At 44.0% G+C, this 17581-nt stretch overlaps 2 long non-coding RNA genes across 2 annotated transcripts in view; one reads left to right on the top strand and one right to left on the bottom strand.

The window, feature by feature from the left end:
* The window catches only part of LOC126647635 (uncharacterized), a 35057-nt gene that overhangs the window by 3018 nt on the left and 14458 nt on the right, over positions 1 to 17581 (top strand). Inside the window, exon 2 of the long non-coding RNA XR_007630631.1 lies at positions 1650 to 1711. This is a non-coding gene — a long non-coding RNA (uncharacterized LOC126647635). The remainder of the gene's footprint in view (positions 1 to 1649; positions 1712 to 17581) is intronic.
* Positions 4711 to 12247, bottom strand: LOC126647639 (uncharacterized). The gene is made up of 2 exons (XR_007630632.1): positions 11419 to 12247; positions 4711 to 6937 (listed from the first exon to the last, which is right to left on the bottom strand). It is a non-coding gene; the product is annotated as an uncharacterized LOC126647639 (long non-coding RNA).

Here is a 17581-nt window from a genome sequence, read left to right as displayed (position 1 = left end):
TTAGTGCTGCTGGTTATTTTCATCAAATCAACATGTACTGAAAAATCAGTATGTATCTACCAGTGGTACTGACTGAGAAAGCAATTCACAAGACAGCAGTTTTCTTATTGCAGTAACCTTAATCAGAATTTGTAATTTAATGCAGTTTTCTCAAACCCATAATAAAATCTTGTTCAATAAGGTTAATGTAGCTACCAGTGATTTATGTTGGGCTTTCCTTTATTAAACAACAATAAATTGAGAAATTGAGAAATAACACTGATTTCATTAGTAGTCATTTATGCTGTGCTCTAGTTATCAACTTGTAACTCTTCAGAAACGTGCTTGCTGTGTTAGTTACTTAAAATAAGACATGGGAGAAAATATGCTAGGAATTTCTTGAAAGCAGACTTTTTTCGCAATATACAAAACAGATTGATGAAGGTAGAAGTGTCAAATGCCAATATATGAAGTATATCTCCTATGAGAAAAGTAAGAACTAAGCGATCACCTTAGAAAAACCAAAGCACTGTGGAGGAAAAAGACATGTGTAATTTCTGGAAGCTGCTCACCAAAGAGATGAGTGAGCTTTTTGGAGGCATGGTATTGCTTCAGGTCTTCTGGAGAAAGGCAAAAAAATATAAACTCTAAATATGCTATCATCCAAATACAAACTGCATTAGATCATTAGATTATCTTTTGCTAAGCACAGGTAATTTTTTCTTTTTCTGCTGCCACTGAGTTATGTAGCTGGTCTTGCTCCAAGAATGCCTTTGCAGCCAGTACTGCTCACAACAGCAGTCTTTCTATAAAATTAATCTAATGCAGGAAAAAAGCAATGCCTCCAAGTTTTTTTCCACAAGCATAACATATACCAATCTAAAGACCAAGTCCAGCAGTTTTGGACACTAAATCAGCATCAGTTTTGCTTCAGTAAGCACTGTAGACCCTTCCCAAAGTATATTAAAACTGTGCAGGTTGTTTGTTTGTTTGTTTGGGGGGTTTGTGTGTGTGTTCATTTACATCAGGTAGTTCATGTCTTTTCTCCCAAGATTGCATTTTTTTACGTGCCTGGTATACCTGCCTTTGATACCCCAGTGTGAATGCAGTTATGGGAGGTCTATCTACCCTGAAAGCCAGATCTACCAGATGGTGGCACAATGTGCACCAGGTGGTTTTGGAGCAAAATGCTTCACATTTTTTAAAAAGTCCTCATTACAAAGAAGTTATTTATAGTGTTATTCTCACAAGGAGCCAAAACAGAGCAGCCTTTTATTAGAACTTGCAGTAAAGGGCATTACATTGAGGCCTCCCTGTGCATAAATACCATTTACTTACTGTGCAAAAATTGGCCTGGAGAGCAGAAAAATTTAGCTTGTATTAGCAAAGAGCTCATTTAGGTAGGAATGTTTTAAAGAGTTTAAGCTGCATGGGCAGAATTCAATTAATTCCACGTGAGACAATGTAATTTCATCCTAATTAGTTAAGAACCCAGAAATGGGGGGGGGAAAGAGGCAAAACCCTGTTCCTTTATGAAACTTCATCTGGAGAGTTATGATGAAAGTTCTGTGAGTTTGCCTGTTGGAAAACAACCGGCTAAAACAATCTTTCTCCAGTCCAAACTCAAGACATCTCTGCATCTGAATAATAATAATGCCCTTATCTTCTAGGTGAATGTGAGTGAGAAAAAGCAGCAGAGAAGCTCCTTCTGCCTCAATCCTCTTCAGGGAAGGTACTTTCTATGTATCCTAACCAAGGCATCTTCTGCCAGGGGATCTGAGGAATGTAGGCCTTGGCCCTTCCTGGATAAAAGCTACAGGAGGGGATGCTTTGCTTCAAACATCCCAGGGAAAAACTCCCGTATTAGGGGAGTTTTCTCTTTCTCTCGAGGACGTTGGAGCCCAGGTGAAGGGTAGACCTCAGACCTCAGGATCCACGAACACGCTCCAAATCTGGCTTTGGGCTGGAGCACCCTGAACACCCACAGTCAGACCAGGCTGCTCCTCGTGCTGCTGGCCCCCTGCCCAAATACACCCAGCACCGTGCCCAGTAATTTTTGAGCTTGGAATGCAGGACAGGTGTCCTCTCTCATCCACAAATGCAATAAAGTGTTGCTTACAGCAATAAGCGCAGCTTTGGGGTGTTTTGAGGAAGGGGGAAAGAGGGGTTGGGGCGAGAGAAAAAAAAATCGAGGAAGCAGAGGTGAGTGTCCCCAGGAGACAGCCCGTTCCCAGCCTATGCTGGGTAGGGTGCAGCCAGACCGGCCACCTGCCCTCTCTGCCAGGGCATCTCCCCCGGAGCCGGGCTCCCCCCGAGCTCCACCCGCGGGGCGGCTCCGCCGGCGGCTCCCGGGAACACCGGGATTGCCATGGCAGCCGACCGCCGCCGAGGGGCACCAAGGCACCGAAAGACGGCGTGGTCCTCCAAAAACATTCGCCCACCCAGGCAGCAGGACGTGAAAGGGGGCTTTTCCCTCTCTGCCAGCAGGAGGGAGGGAGTCGAGGGGATGCTGCCCAGGGAGCCCTGGGGAGCCCAGAGCCCTAAAGAGGAACCCTTAGAGCCAGCCTGTGGAGCTTGAGGCAGCCGGGCTCATCCTGGCGCATCCCTGCCTGTTACCGTCCCTGGATGCATGCAAACTGATCTGTGAGAACCACCAGAGGAATGGACTGAGCAGGGCGCACATGCAAATGACTGGAAATCTTGTGGGACTGCAAGATTCAGACTGCGCTGTACTTAAGCAGTAGTGAGGTAAAGGCTTCTGGGGCGGCAGAGTTACATAGCTCGGAAGGAAAATTCCAGCCCAAATTCCAGCTTTTGTCTCAAGCTTCCCTCTTTGCATGTCATTATCTACAGACGCGTCCATATTCATTACCTGCGCTCACTTGGACGGCAAAGCCAGTCTGGTGCACAAGTGGCTTCGCTGAGTTTAAAATAATCAGTTCTTTTTTTCATATTAAAACAAGGGAGACTCAGTTAAACCGAAGGCTTTGGGTACCAAAGAGGCACACTAAGGGAGATGAGTTAAGCCTCTCAAAAACCTCACTGCAGGCTTTGTTAACATCCACGAGGTGCATGGAAGTCTTTGAACCTCGGATGCAAGGATAAATCAAGCATAAAACAAGTTACTCTGGTATAGAAAATATCCCATACATCTGCTAGTGGTATATTGTTTTGGAATGCTTGTAAACTAAGTTAAAAAGAGAGACATTTTTAAGGTTTTAATTTATGTAAGTTGCTACTAATATTGAAATTAACAAAGTCAGGTTTACTCCTCACAAAGCCAATGAAGTCTGAGTTCAGCGTGGTTTGTTCATCCAAAGATTCTAGAATACAGGCATCTTCAACGAAACACAGTGTTATTGAACAGAACAAAACATTGTGTGACAAACTAGATGTGGGAACTTTTATACCAGTTAATATGGGGATAAAACCATCATATTTCAGGGTTATTTGAGAAGAATCAGGGGATCTCTAACCACAGTTACATCTCTCTTTCTCTTTTTTTTTTTTTTTTTTACTAACCAAAAAGACTGTAGCATTGATAAATGGCTGGGATTTTCTTGTTAAAATCTTCATGTGATCCCAGCCACAAATAATACTGAACTTGGTTTCTTGTTTCTGTTGTGCAGGTATGTAGTACATTCTAAGGTTTCTTCAATGTTTTTCAAAAAGATGTTTACAATTATAAACCTAATATAAAAATAAGCATTTAGCTGGCTTCTCTTCATTTAGCAGTCAATATGTGCATGGAGGAAAGGTTTCCAACAGCCCAAGGTGTATGCTGTGCAATTACCCCTTCCCTTACACTTAAAAAAAAATGAGACCGTATTAGATATTCTGAAGCCATTTCAGTATGTCATTAAGCTGATGCCTTTGAGTTTTGTTCTGATGGTGTTGCTATGCCAATTTGAGACACAAAAACAGTCTCTAAGCATTTACTGAAAACACTGCTCATCAACTGGGGAAGAAGAAAACGGGGGGGAAAAAACAGACATCAATCTGGTAATTGGAGAGAAACACAAGCTCCCCTGTTCGGGCAGCCAGTTTCCCCACATGTACTCTCCCTGCCATTGTAAAATATTCACATATGTCAACTACCCTAAAATGTAGTAGTGGAGCGCAAAAGAACACTAAACTGAGGCTTTTTTACCACTCCACAGGCAGTCACAGTATTGCTGTGCCGGCAGCCAACAACTTTACCAAGCTCAGGCCACGCTGGGGCAATGACCTTTTTCTCCATATCAGTATATGATCACAAGCCATGAACCCAGATATAGAAAGAGCAGTTGAACAGTTCTTTACAGCATTATGTGGACACTTTAAATCTGCCCTCTGAGTTTTCTTCTGGACATACCCATGAGAAATTAGCTTGCCCACTCCCTTAGGCCTTTTGTGCCCTGGCCACATACTGAAGGGGAACATTGCAGGTGGGTAGTGTGTGGGACTCACTGAGGAGGTGATGTGATTTAATTGTGGAGGCTCCAGGCAAAATGGTAACTGTCAGGCAGAGACGGGATGCTGCTATAGTCCCAGCTCCAGGTCGGCCCCTCAAGGATAGAGTTAATGATGTGTGGCACTAGTGGTTGCAAAACAGCACAGCTTTTTCCATCCATAGGAAACAATGCTTCTTCTCATGAAATGCCTCAGCATTTAGTTGGATTATTTTTAGAAGCATTCGCATTTGATAAAACAACACAGAGAAAAAGACCCTCAAACTCATCAGGATTCTCATTTGTAGCGAAGTATTAATACTGAGAGTACTTCCAAAGTGAAAGTCCAGAACAAGATTTTGGTTTTCTGATTTTCTTTAAGGAATCAGAGTTCTTCTTTCATTCTGCCATTTTGCTCAAACTCATGACATCATACTGTTCTTATTGTATTCATATCATTATCCAAAGAGTTTAACAGCATTCTCTTATCCCAGAAAACAGAGTTTGAATACTTTGCTTAGTTTTTATCTGTGGGAAATTTATACTTTTCATTCTCAGTTTGAAGAAAGTTCTCAAAACACAAGAAACTTCTGCCTCTGACCAGCTCTTCTCTAAAGATCAGTCCATGCTAGAGTTAAGGTTGCCACAGTCACCCCAGCCCCTCCACCCGTTTTCCTGCCCTCGCATGATGACTCAACTTCTAATGACAGAGTCACACATGAGTTTTTCCATAGCACCTGTCCCATCTGACAGCCTGTAATGAATGAAAGGGTTGAGCAATGTTTATTTTTATCTTCTCTTTTCTATTTGAGCTCTGCTTTGGGGACAACTGTTGAAAGCATATATAACCACTTACTTTTAAAAACTTGCATGCATCCTTCCACTTGCATCCCCATGCTTATGAAATTGACCTTCAGAACTACAACTAAGCAAAGTCGCAATTTCTTAAGAGAAGACGATTTTGCTTTTCTCGTAAGGGAACTTTTTTCAGCTTCAGGGAGAGAGTGGAGCTATTGCAGCTCTTCCACAGCACTATAGTTTTAATAAAGAGAGTCATTCTGCCCCATTCCACAAAGGAATGTTTTTACAGGTATTGCATGTAAAACATTTAGCAGGACAGCTGGCCATGGACCTGAGGGATGCTCACTTGGACAGTGCAGGCTGTGTTGACAAGCACTAGCTTAATAAGCATGTAGGCAGAACTGAAAAAGTAAACATTTCCTTGATCCCTGTTTGATCAGTTGATTCTCACGTCATTTCCCCTTTTCTTCAGCACTTGTCCTCTGTCAGCAGAAGTCGTATCTCCTTATGTTGCTTTCCTTCTATCTAGGCAGGGTTTGACAGGCAGCTGACCCAAGAGGGGCTGGCAGAGGGCCTGAACAGATGCTGGATGCTCTCTCTAAACCCTGGCACTTTCTTGTACCCTGAAATGTCTTCTTCAGTCCTGACTGCTCTTGTCCTGGAAGTCCACCCTCCTTTTCCCACTTCTAGACATCTGCAGGCAGGAAAACTGTCTGTGCACTCTGACCATGAGAGGCAGCAGCACACCCAGCTGCTGCTGTGGCTCATTGGCTGCACTGCTTGGTCAACAGAAATAGCAGAAGTGAATACCCTTCTAGTATAAGAAATGTACAGTGAAACCTTTGCTAAGGAACGCTTGCACAGATGAGAGCACAAGTATTTTGATCCATTTATCAAGCGCTTTCACTTCTCCACTTATCAGGAGGAGCAAATAGGATAATTATTCAGGGGCTGTGCAGGGGACCAAACCTTTGGCTTTGCTTTCTCTGGAATAATGACTTCCATTTGCTTACATCAGTCTCTGTTTACAGATTAGTTCCTCAAACCTCCATGGCTGGGCAGCAGAGGAGCAGTTAGTCACAGAGGGCTGTGTCATTCATTATCCGTGACCAGGTTCATTGCTTTCACTGGCGTAATGGCTGAGCAGACTGGATAGTTTCCCAACACACACAAGGCAAGCACCTGCCATCCCATCCATATTTGTACAGTTGTGTATCCTTCAGGTAAGCTGCTCATCTACTCTGACATTGTCAGATGCCTAAAGTGTATTGCAGGTGAATAAAAAGGAAAGTGTTTCTGGATGCAGCTGAAAAAAATGTGAGGCTCTATAAAAAAACAACCACCTTTTCAGCTATTATTTGCATTCACATCTAACAGCAGTTTTTCAGGGACCTGCCCATCTTGCCTCCCTTTCCCCTCCCACGGATTTCTGCGCAGTAGGTACCACAGGGGTAAAGCGGTCTTCAGCTGAGATCACTCTTCATTAGCTATCAATGGCTATTGTCAGAGGAGGCCCACAGGTGAGATCAAGGCTTCATTGTTCCAGGTGATGGATCCACATAGATACTGCAGATCCCTTCTATAGGGCTGGCAGTGAAATGAGGCAGCAGGTCACAGTGAGCTTTTAAATATCACTCCCTGAGCTGGTAGCTCAAGGTTCAAATGAGCCAGCGGAGTTCCCCAGAGAGTGACATTACCAAAATCTCTTGGTGAGCTGACTCCACAGGCTGAAAGAGAAGAATAATATTTCAAATAAGTGGCCTGGCAGAGTTCAAAGGGATAATAAGCATTTAAATTCAACATGAAAGACATCTTCCTCTGCAGAGCTTTAGGATGGAATGTAGCCAGGCAGATAAGCTATTTAAAAGCCCCTGTAATCAAGATTATTAACATGGAGATTTTTGTCATAATTAAAAAAATCCCCCTTTTCAATCACATTAAAGAGAAAGTGATATAAAATGTAATTTATTTTTCTATTTGAATCACTTTTTAAAGAACAGTAAAAACACTTTTCCTTGCAGAGAATCACACCATCATTAAAAGTTATCTTTGAGAGAAGATTCATTTAATCTATTGCATTGCTCATATTTTAACTTGGAGTGAAGTGTTGCACTTTTATTTCAACAAAAAAGGTAAAAAACCTACGTTTTGACTTCCCAAGTATTTAATTTTCTGACCATAAGCAATAGTGAGACAACTTAAAAGAAAAAGTTTTATTCTCACATATTTCCTGGTATCTCAAAAGATGCTGTAGAAAACAATGCCAGCTCACATAGGAAGCATGCTTTCTTTTCTTTTTTTTTTTTTTTTTGGTGCATTTGGAAGTAAACCACATTAAAAGGAGCCTACCCACTTTGCAGAAAGAAAAGCACACAGAATATTACTGTGCACTTGTATTCAGTAAAATCTGTGAGCAGCAGAAAGACTACAGGAGCCAGAGAGTGCTACCAGTGCACCTCCCTCCTTTCATCATTTTTGAGTTCAAAGTCCTACCTGCCCCGGGGCTACCCTCTTGCCTTCAAAATAGCTGCTGTATATTTAGGTCACAATGATGAACAGAAGAAAAATTATAAGACCAGAGACACAAAGCAGCTGCAGCAGGGATGCTTCACACAGAAACATGGCATCTGAATGGAAATAGACGTCCTTAGCAGGACAAGGGTTGCTGTTCACTTTGTTTTCAGGCAGATTTGCAGACCTATGTGGTTACAGAGGAAGAGCAGCATATGCGACATGCGTGAAGCCTCGCTAAACCTCCCACGCAGTGCTAAGCCAGCCAGCTAAGAAACTTAATCCCATGCAGGGAAAATACCTCCATCTGACAGAGCTTTGCCAGTGTGAAACAGCATTTCTCACAAACTGAGAAGTGGTTCAGTGGGACAGCTGTGGTGAAGCTCAGGAGGTATCCTGTTGGTCTTACTAGACTTGAAGATGTTGCAGGGTCATTTGCTTGTCAAGTTCTTAATGCTCTGCACTCCTCAGACTTTTAGATAATGCCTTTGCTGTGAATCCTTCTTCCTTTCAAGCTGATACTGACTAAACTGGCAGGTCCAGAAGGAGCATATATGACAATATATCAGACACATCAGTGCAATGCTACATCTGTTTTATAGCACAGCCGTGTGCTAACTCAGCTCTATTGCTTTTCCCCTGGAACTTGGTTGTTCAGCTTCTGCAAAAAGAAGCAGAAGAAAGACTGAAGAAACCCTAAAAATACCTTTGAAAATCCCCATGTTCTAAATGATGGCTTGAGCTGTGCAGTTTCAAGGTGTCCAAAGTGATCAAACATCTCCTTATCTGAACTGAGAAGTGCTGAAGCAGCTGCATGGCCAAGCATCTGCTTGATGAGGTGGATCACCCCCATGCAAGCGCACCCATCTGTACAGTCTGGTTTTTCCTCCCCCTCCTCAGCCCTGGTGTAGCTTCCCTGTATGGGCAGAAGAACGTATGTTGGACTCCAACTAGATTTTGAGGTTGCTGCCTGACAGGGCTCTTCAAAGAGCAAGATTATTCCCTGGAGTTCACTGAAAATATTATATGTGTATATCTTGTCCTACAGATCTGTATGGGTACAGAGCAGCACCTACCTTTTTATAACTAAGGAACGTCTGCATCACCATAGCTATTTATAAACTTATTATCAGCTTTTCCAAGCAGGTCTAAATCACAGACATTCTCTTCCTTTCCTTGATATCTTAGTCCTCTACCTTAGCCCTTCAGAAATTTGATTAAAAATACACTAATTTCCACCAGGCTTTATTTGTTCCTGTTTCTTCTGTAGAAGGTATCTGCAGACTGCGAGCTGAACAGAGCTGTGCTAGCTTATAGCAACAGGCATCTGCCCTGTACCCTCTTGTGAGCCATAGTAAGATTTGCTTACTAAGCCTTGAACATTGCTGTGTTCTGCCTGATGCATTATAGACAGCCTTTCCTTGAGCATATGTGTCTGGAGGAACAGAAAAGGCAGGATCTGCCTGAGGTGTTTGGATGGTTCCTAGGCATTAAATCTATTTAGTCACTGCTTGAAACTAAATATATTTGAGGGTGGTTTTGAGGACTTTAGTTTATTAACCAGGCTTTTACTTAATGCTGGTTACGCTTACATTCAATTAAAAAAATTATTTGCACTATTGTCTCTTTGGAAAAAAAGAATTGGCTGTTTTTTCAGATATAATCTCCTCTTAATTAGTAACCAAGAAAGATTCATTATTGTCTCTTGAAGCTAAAGAAATGTCAAAGGTATGAAAACATTGACATTTTGTTGCAGGGTGATCTGTGATATAAGCCAGTCAGCTGCCTGAAGGCAAGCTCCAAGATTACTCATCCAATTCTGTTGCTGTGATCTGGTATTGTGGCATACGATGCTGTGAGTCACCCCCTTCCCTGTCAAGATTCACACAAACGACTTTGCCCTGTATATCGTGTTTATAACAGAGTCGAAACAGGCTAGAATCCCAGAGTTGTTTGTGGTGTTGATTTTAATATCAAAAGCTTATTAGCATCTGTATTTCTTTTAGCAGTGCAAAATTAAATGCTGCACATTACCTGATCAGAAGATGCTGAGAAAAACAGTATGAAATCATTTGGGTGCAGTCAGTTTGGATAGCTCAGAATTGTCTACATGCCCTAAGAAAAAATTATTTCTTCTAAATTATTCTCTTTCCTTCCTTCTTCCTTTCACCTTTCCTGTTCAAATGTTTATTTTATTACATTCCTTTCCAAGTGCATTGAGAAGACAAGATGAAAAAATCTTCACTTGGTGAAAAGACCTCTCCTTTCTCTGTGTCCAAGATATCCATTCTTCTTGCTCACCTCCTATGGACTCTGGCTACTGTCCAGCTGTAGCTCTGTCCTTCAGCCTTGTGCTGCCTTTAAGCTTACCACGGCCCATATTTTTGAACTTGCTTGAATGAAACTATATAAAGGCAGACAGTTGTCATCCAGAATGTAGAATCAGCCTAGGTTTCTCTGTTTGCTGGCCAGGACAGACTGTGGGATGCCCTCAGCTTGTTTTACCTATTCTCCAGGCTGTCTGAAACTGTCACAGATCACAGTGGGACGGCCATTCCACTAGCACATCTCTTTCCTTTTCTCTGAGTATATGTTTTATAGACAATAAATACTTCTGGGCATTACTCTTTTTCACAAAAAAAACCCAGGAAGAATAGCTTTTTTTGACACTTTGAAAAAAAGCAAATTTAGTTTTCTGCATTTCTTTGTTATATAAGGTGGTAAGAAATGATCTCTAGCACTACAGCAGTGAGAATCAGCTGGTGGACATTCCTTCTCCACTAACCTATGACCTGGCTGGGCACATAAACCAGTGCTTTAAAGCAGAAAGGCTTCAGTATCATTAGAAAACATGTTTCCTCAAACATCCCTTTTGAATTAGAATGGATTTTAGGATCAAAAATCACCATCACTTCAGCCTTCACAGAGTAAGGAAAATTCTACTTAAGCTACAGCAAGACTTTACTAATTTCTCACTAATCTGTCCTTAGTCTTGTTGTTTAGCCTGGAGAAGAGGCAACTGAGAGGGGACTGCATCAATGTCTGTAAGTATCTGAAGGGAGGGTGTCAAGAGGACAGATCCAGGCTCTTGTTGGTGATGTCAACCAATAGGACGAGAGGCAATGAACAAAAATTGATGCACAGGAAGTTCCATTTAAATATGAGGAAGAACTTCTTTACTGTGCGGGTGACCGTGCACTGGAACAGGTTGTCCAGAGAGGCTATAGAGTCTCCTTTACTATTCAATGTGTACCAACCCTCAGGTTTTGTTTTTCAGGACAAATGAGAACTCTTTCAGTTTTGAATGGTGGGGTTTCTTCAGAGTGGAGGCAATGCTATATTTCTCTCAGCTTCTGAACAACTTTGATGACTGCAAGCTGCATCTTATGCCCACAGGAAAGGGATTTACATCAGTTTCCATACCTTTCAGCTGAGGAAGTTTGGCTCCCCACAGATGGCAGGTTCCAATGCAGTTACCCATGCTACCACGTTTGTGTTCATTTTTGCAGCGGTGAGCCTTCCCCCTGCCTCTCAAGAGCCCAGAGGCAAGGAAATCCCATTCAGTATGGCTGCGTTTTTGCTCAGCCATTGCTGAGGGTTTCACTTGGTGTTTGTGCTCTTACTGCCACTCAGAAATGCTCAATTTTAGTGGCTCGTGTCTCCATAAGACATTTTGAGAGAGCTCTCAACCACTTACCACTAATCATTCCCCACTGTTCCCTTGCTGGAAAAGAGACATAGCTCATAGCTGCTATGGCAGCAGGTGTGGCTTCTGCCCTGAGGAGGAAAGGAAATGAAAACAGTCAGATCATCCCAGTTTCTGCAAGCCAGGAGTCACAGATACATTTTCATGTGGCTAACATTTGCATGGGAAGCTCCCACAGACTCAGTTTGTGAAACACATCCCATGCCCAGACTTCTCTCCATGTCTCCTCTTCCTCACCCAAGCTTCATACTCAAACCTTGAGCTTGGTTATCTATTTAATGTTCAAAAAAAGATATCTAGGAACATCCTCGAAAGCTTCTTGCCATGTATCCAGGTCTAGATGCAACCTGCAGGCAGCCTCAAACCTGGAAGGGAGCCAGGGCTCACAGCAAACCCAGGCTGGCACTGACACATGTGACAGGGATGTAACCAGGAGAATGACAGCACCAAATAAAAAGCAGCAGCTCACAGCACAGCTTCCAGTCTTCTTCTGCCTCTCTGCAGCCTTGTATGCCGATTGCAAAGAATGGGGTGCACACCCCATAGCACACCCTAGCAGAAGGTCAAAGTGAAAACAATCCCTTCTGAGCTTGAGCTGCTTTTGGCTCTTCCTTCTCCTGAAACCTGGTCTCTGGAGACACCCAACTCCTGCAGCCAGCCCTCCATCCCTAGGCCTGTCCACAGCACTGCGCTCCTCTCCTTTTGTCTTCTAGCTGAGCTGTCAGTCCACATGTTGCTCAACAAACCCTCCTCTCTGGGGCTTCTGTCCCACATCCCTATGGCCTCAACCCTGGCGCAGTGCATGAGGCCTGTGCACTGAGTCACTGCAAGCAGAACTGGCGATGCTGAGCCCCAAGGATTTGTCCAATCCTGACCATGCCAGGTACAGAGAAGAAAATAACTCCACTATCTTTCTCAGAGAAGGCTGCAGCTTCTTGTCTTCATTATGTGTTGTTCTTGTCATCAGCCTAAAAACAGGCAGGAAAGCAGCCGAGCCTAGCTTATCAAACGTGGCTGGTAAGAATATCTTGTGATTTAAAACCTTGGCACAGCACACAGAACAGGCAAGTGCTTCCACTGTTTGAATTTCCCCAGCTATTTTGGAAAGAGGCTGGGGGGACCAGTCTCACCCTGAAGCTGGGCATGTGTGAATGTCTTGCTGAACGCAGGCCAAAATTTCCCTAGAAGAAAAAGGCAGAGTTTGTATAAGCATGAAAACCGAAAAACCAAATCTTTATTCTCATTTCCATAAAGCATGGAAATGAGGAACAAATCAACAGTAAATTATCTAGAGATGAACATTTGGATTCAGATTTCATTACCTTGCACATCTGGTTAAAACGAGGCATGATTGATTGCAAGCTCTAAGGAGGTGTATGGGCTTATATTAAGTGATTAGGGAGAGGAGTCTCCTTCCTCCCCCAGTCACTTTGTTTCCTGTTTTAATTTCATAATGGCCAGTTTGAAATTTCTACAAACACTAATGGGATCTGTTTTCTCTTGTGGGAGTTCATTCCACCTTGCTTGATAAACGAAGATCTGAAAAGGTAGCAGCCTTTAGCAGAAGATTGATGGTACAGCCCTGGGCTCAGTCTGCTGGGATGGACTTGGCAGCACCACAAAGGGCAACTGTCTGCCTTCATGGGGAAGATTTTATGTACCCAGAAAGACAGCACAGCATTCATTAAAAGTCACTCTTCCCTATTAATAAAATGGCTTTCAGTAAGTGGGTGGATAGCAGAGCTGAGCACCAAGCATCTGATGGTGACATTAAGCACCTGGGAGTGGGGGTGGCAATGCCAGACATGGGTTGCTCTGGGGAGCTGAAGGTGCTGGCATCGTTCCGCCACCAAACCTTGTCCTCCTGTGCCATCCTTTCCAGGCCACTGCAGTTCTCAGTCTGCCCATGGACCCCACATAAATCTTTATGCCCCAAAACTGCAGGGCACTACTGCCTGCAAAGCCCCATGGGGGACACGTAGGAGTATTCCTATGTGTTGCTTTCCTTCACAGCAATTCTCTGCCCCTAAATAACATGACTTTTAAGCCTGATGTTTTAAAAGTTGCCCAAAAGGCAGTCTTTATCCTCCTGGGGGGACACTGGTGGGATAATATTTGCATCCCTTGTCAGGTGCCTGAGAGTGCAGAAAAGCAAAGGTAACTCCAAATAACCCCCCTGTGTGTTCTTGTTTAGTCCTGGCAGAAGTTCAGTTGGTGGTGTTAGGTGTGTGAGTGAGAAATCAAGCAGCCATGGGTTTCATGTGGTAGCTAGAGCTGAATGTATTCAGTTACTGCTCAAGCCCACACAGTTACAGGCTGTGGAACAGATACATGCATAATTCATATACTTTTAATTAAATGGTAGCATCTTTCAATATATTGCATTTATTGTAATTACATTTATCTCTCCACACCTTTTGACCTACTGAAGCATCAAATTTTCTTTCTTTCAGTTACAATATGAGTATAAACAACACTAATTGGACTTTAGCACTAGACCTACCAAAGGAGACCTAGAGCTGTGCCAGGCTGTCCCCACTGGAGAGAGCAGCACCGGAATAGGATGCCAAGGACCATTCAGGGAGATATAAGCTGCCTGAGCTGACCCATAGCTGCAAGGCACAAGTCCTGCATGTCCTAAAGCTCCTCCCTGTGGCTTGGATGCAGTGTTCTCAGAAGGGTTTTCAAGCAAGCAAAGCTGCCCTGCAAGAGCTTTATTCAAGCAGAGACCACTGTGCATCCAGGACTCTGCAAGGTCAGGATGTTCAAGGTGAACAGGTTGGTAAGGACAGTGGATTTGGGTTGGAAGACATGGCCCTTGGAGATCAGCTGAGTGCTGCATGAAGATTTCTTTCAGAAGAAGGGCATCCCTAGAAAGTGGAGCCGGGAGCTTTTGCCATTGAGTTCACAGGCCATGCACACAGCTAGGAGGAGATGTGTCACCTCTGAGAAGCAGGCTGCTGAGACCCACCATGGCACTCTCTTCTCTGCCAAACTCATTTCTCAGCTTCCCATGATCTTATCATGGGACCTATTGAGTGCAGTCAAGAGTCAGCCTACTGGTACCTCCCAGTGTTTGGGTCTGCTGGGCCGGGCACCATGAACGGGACACAGGACTGGTAGTGCAGGGTTTTGTCATTGCACTAATGCAGCTTTTTCAGAGAGGGAACCAATACCATGCTACTGGGGGAGGATGGGAAATCCCACAAGGGGAGAAAGAGGGCAAATTGCTTGAAAACATCCTTCTGAGTGTCAGACAAAGGACTTTTCCCCCTCCAGGAAGGTATTTAACAATTCTGGATTGTTAGACGCTGCTCTACAGGCCTGGTTTTTGTTTTGTTTTCTTTTTCTCAGTACAGAGACACAAAGGAGGAAAAAGCAATTAAAAGTGTTTCACTGAGATTTAATGGTATGTTTCTCAATTGAGACCCAGAAGTTTGTTACTGACTTCATTGCCAGAGCAGTAGTTTGGGTTTGGCAGGTCAGAAGTTATGCAGTTAAAAAATACAAAAAACAAAATATGAAAAGAATGATGGAAAGATGAGAACCACCCAATTTGGGCTGCCCTCATGATTTATTGCCACATAATACATAGCAAGACTAATTCCAGATCTGTTGCTTTGGGAGGAGAGGACTCAACTGAGAGCACTTGGAGGGGATTAACAAGTTGGCAGTTTGGCTTTATGAAGATATGAAACCTCTTCCTCTTCCACCATGTTCCCCATTTCTTTCCAGTGCTTCAAAGTTTAGCACAGCAATATGGAGCAGCATAGCCAAAGACCTCAGGGATAAAGGGATGGATCCATTGCTGCCCTGCAGAAGTATGAGGAGGAGATGGAAGCTGCAAAAATACACTGTCTGAAGCAAAAAGAAAGAAAGGAGAGAAGGAGAGAGGGATGGAGGGAAGGAAGGTACTTTTGGTCATTCTTCTTCAGGGTGCCTCCATTCACGAAAGGTCTTACCAGTTAAAATAGAGTTTAACCATCCAAAATATGAGAGTAAAATCACTCACTTCATGGTTAGAGCAAATGACAGTATCCCCTCTTTAAAACTACTCCTCTGTGTCCTTCCTGCCTCTGGTTCCAGGCAGAAGCTTCACCGAGGCTGAGCAGTGTACCCACGGATATTTACTGGACTCGAGGAGAGCCCCCGCAGCCATGGCTGATGGCAGACCCCCACCAGGCAGCTGGTCCCTAATGGCAGATCATGTCATGGAGATTTCCTGGTTGGCAAGAAAACCTGTTGTGCTGTAATGCTTATCAGACACTGGTCCTGGGACAACAGAAGGGGAGAGAGAGAGATGAGTGAGACACAGAAGACAGGTAAAATTTACTGAGGGTCATGGAAAGCAAGGGCTTGCGAGGGACTTCAAAAAGGCAACAGATTTTCAACAGGAAAGCCAAAAAAGGCTACAGGTGCTTGTATGGGAGCCAAGGGGCGCTCACAGGGGTGAAGGAAGCAGGCCCCCATGAATCAGTCTTGAGAGTGAGTGCTGAGCAGAGGAGGGAGAAGGATTAGCAGGATGGCATAGAAAGATATGAAGGGGCTGAGAGGCAGATCATTAGAGGAGGTACCTTCTGTTCTCGGTGGCTTGCAATAACCAGGGCAAGCTGTCAAGAACCCACACTGAGCCTTGGCATGTTGAGCTGGGAGTGAAAAAATGCTCTTGGTTGCAAAGCTAAGTCAGCTCCAGCACCTCCCCTCCCTGATTTCATATGCCAGCAGCCTTGGTGGAGGTGCTTCTCGGGGACTGTCATCCTTGTGTTGCCACAAAAGAGCTGTGAGCCAGTGTGACAAGGGCACTGCCATGCTCATTCAGCACGTGTACTGCCAAAGGCACTGACTGCAGCTCTGCTGCAGACCTTGCTCTGTTCCTTGTGCAAAGACTGGCCCTGTGGGGTTTAGTCAGCTTTGGAGGGCACAGGTTTGAAACTCCTTTGCAGGAGGGAGGAGTGATCAGTCTCACAGTGATGTCCCTACCATTAAATCCCTAATTTTGCACACCCAGGTAGAGGGTAGCTCACACTGACCTTCCTCCCCAGAGCCTCGTGCATCTCCTCATGCCCACACAACATAGGCACAAGGCAGCCTCCAAAACCTTCAGAGCCTAAGCTCATATAGGTGACTCTTACATACACAAGCACCACAGCTCTCAGCCTCACCAGCCCCAAACCCTCCCTGGGTGACCCTGGAGCTGCAAACAGGGTCTTCTCAGCTCCCATCAGGGCAACACACATCCCAGCTCGGACATAGATGTTGTGTAAGCCACAGCAAGGAATGTATGTCCCGGGTGGTGTTGGCATTCCCCCCCCTCTTCCAAAAAAACCCCCATCCAATCCTTATCCTCTCCCTCCAAGCCACCTTATGCCCTTGCCAAGCCTGGCACTGCTCGAGGAGGGCAGTGGCCAGAGCAGAGCAGGAAACGGTTAGCAGAGAAATCACATTTTTGTTGTTGTTTTTGAAAGCAGCAAGGCAAATAATTAAAAAAAACCAAAAACTTGAGTTCTTCACATCATTGAGGCCCTGTGATGCTAAGCATCACTGACCAAACATCTTTTAAGAAAAGAATTTTTGCTATGTTTTCCTTGGATTTCCACAGGAGTTTGCTAATGAAAGGCAGAGGAAGAACGATGTCAGGGGATTAAGTGGCTCTCTGCTTGAAGAGCTGAATAATCAGTGAACAAAACAGTAAAGATCCATGTGGCTTTTATGTCTCACTGCTATGCTAGATACTCTGATGGCAGAGCTGCGCAGTCACTGGCATTGAATACCAAACACACACTGTAGAAATGCTCCTTAAAAAATAACATAATTAGTATAAAAAGTATATTGATTATGTAATGAGACAATTTTATATATGTAATTTTAATATAAAGTAAAAAGGCAAACATTATTTTAGGCAGTGCTTTGCCATCAGGCTTCCCAGCAGGTGACAGTGTGGGTTGTTTGCTGCTCTTTCTCCCTGTTGTTTTCCTCCCTACTCTCCTGATCATCACAGACCCTAAAGACTGTTGAGAAGACATCTCACAGACCATATGTGCTATTGGCAGCACGCAAGGCATAACTGTAATGGTCAGGGTTGTCAAACACATCTGATGCCACAGCTAAGCTGATCCTATGTCCAGCTTTTCATAAAAAAGTCAAGCCTGCTCTC

Source organism: Myiozetetes cayanensis, unplaced genomic scaffold, assembly GCF_022539395.1.
Source record: "Myiozetetes cayanensis isolate MyiCay16 unplaced genomic scaffold, myiCay2020 scf1, whole genome shotgun sequence".
NCBI classification, from domain to species: Eukaryota; Metazoa; Chordata; class Aves; order Passeriformes; family Tyrannidae; genus Myiozetetes; species Myiozetetes cayanensis.
The sequence above is the reverse complement of the archived record's forward strand: the minus strand, read 5'-3'. Positions and strand labels throughout refer to the sequence as shown.